The following is a 2,294-nucleotide window of genomic DNA, read 5'->3' on the forward strand; positions in this document are numbered from 1 at the left end:
CAAACGTATGACCTGGTGGGTCCATTGAGACAACAACAAAAAAAAAAGCCCGCGGCACACGGGACGTTCACAGGCCGATTTGGGCCACGCGGGTACATTAGTCGTGTTGATTCAGAGGCAACAAAATTTGTGTTGTAAAAGCACGCGTGATTCGAGACCTTCAAAAAAGTGAATAAAGGTATTCGCTGTCCAACAGACACATGCTACAGTGGGAAAACACTTCACCTTTTGTCCCTTCCGGGACCTTCAGTCCATGATTCATGAGAGGCTTCTATACATAACTTTATAACTTTAGATATATAAATTTCCGCATATTGCATTATATAGACTTGGCAGTGAAACACTTTAAATAATCAAATTCTGGCTTCTCTTCTGGCTTCCTAAATAAATTAGCGACTCTTCAAAATGGTACCCAAAAAGTCCTGCATGTACAAAACGAAAAAGCCTGTGCAAAAATACACATTTCATTTATGTACAATTTGTTAACAAAATATGTTTTTTCTTCCCAAATTGGGGTAGTTCTTTAACAACATAAGCTATAGGAGTGGCGGGGGGGCAGGCGTACACCATTTTTTTGTTTCCTAACTGACATCAGAAAAACGTTTTATAGCATCTAAAATAGCCAAAACACGCAGGCTGATATTTTTAGTCAAATGCAAAACACCAATCAAAATGACTTAAAGTGTCCCAAAACTGCCACAAAATGAGCTCGGAACTGGGCAGATTCAGAAAGTCCCGCCCCCTTGTTCGTGACGTCACGCCAGGATACTCCTTCACAAACTGCCCTGCTCCAGAATCAAAACAATGGCTTCACAGAGTTCAGATTCGTTTGCAATCGATTAAAGAAGTCTTTCCGTATCATCTGGACTCCAATGTAGCTCCCAGAAAATGCACAAGATGGCGCACAAGCTCTGTTAGAAATGGGCTTATTTGTCTGCTGGGAATTTGTGTCAACTAGTATCAAATAGTAGTTTTCCTTCTAATTTTGCCATCAACACGGTGTTTCTCGGTCAGGGGCGTTCCCTCCGTGACGTCACGTCAGGCATCGTCATCAACTCGAGAACAAGACTTCCTGAATATTCAGCGCGAGTCTTAAAAGGTCAAATATAGCTAGCTATATGCGGTGGAATCTTTGTCAAAGGCGCTCAGTTGAAGTCATTTGAAGTGATTTTACAAATTACGGACAGAACTTGTCCGGAGGTGTCGGTTGTCCTTGAACTTAAAAATCCACTTTCCACTCTTAACTGACATCAGTGGAGGTTTCCAGAGACCAACTGGTGCTGCCAAATGTTGAACTATGTCCTGCGTGAAGCCATCTGCATGAATCTTACGCCACCAAGACATCTCAAAATTGCTCAAAAGAAGCAAAACATCCCACTGAGACCGACCGGGGGGGTAGTTCTGCCTGATTTAAGACTCCATTTTTTTGGGGGGGGGGGGGGGGGGGGGGGGGGGGGGGGGGGGGGGGGTGGTGGTGAGAGATCCAAGGTATGATGAGGCTTCGGATAGCGACATAGGCTGAACGAGGGACAAAAACAGCCACAGAATCCCGTTGACGTGCATAAAAGTTTGCTCCAGTTAAGACGTACCAGACCTGATTCCTTACGCAAGACAGAACCAATCCACATCATCGATCCACAGGCAATTCGTGGATCTGTGACGCTTGAGAGAAAAGATTTTTGCATCGATTCCTGACATCCGCAGAGGCAAATGCGCCTTCCTTCCGCTTGAAAATTGCCCCCCCCCCCCCCCCCCCCCCCCCCCCCCCCCCTACTACAAAGTTGGTCCAAGACACAAAAGGTGGCGGCTTTGGGCTGTTCACAGTCGGGGAGCGGCTCTACCATGGCGAGCGAGGATTTTGTACATGGATAACATTAGGAACAAAAGATGAGTGTGTGAGTGTGTGTGCGGAACGTCCCCAAACACATCAATGAAGATTTTGTTTTGTTGTACAGTGTTCAAAGCTCGTATGAAAAAGTGGAATAATTGCATAATTGGGCAAGGGGGGGGGAGGGAGTGTGCTAAAATTGATGAGCAAATTCCAGGCGTGAAGCACAATCTGACATGATGAAAACACACGTGAACCGGCGCTGATCTTTTTTTCACACAGATGTTTTGAGGATTTAGCCGCCGACTTGTTCGTAAAAGCGCTTTGTGTCCTCAATAGCAACAACCAGTCGACGGAAACATTTTTAATCTGAGTTTCTTGCTGCGTTTATTATTATTAACGGTGGTGCGCGACGGATTTAACCGTGCGTCATTTCCAGTTCTGATGCTTCTCAGATAAAAAAAAA

This window comes from Hippocampus bargibanti, linkage group LG12, assembly GCF_051943395.1.
Source record: "Hippocampus bargibanti isolate YZ-2025 linkage group LG12, ASM5194339v1, whole genome shotgun sequence".
Lineage (NCBI taxonomy): Eukaryota > Metazoa > Chordata > Actinopteri > Syngnathiformes > Syngnathidae > Hippocampus > Hippocampus bargibanti.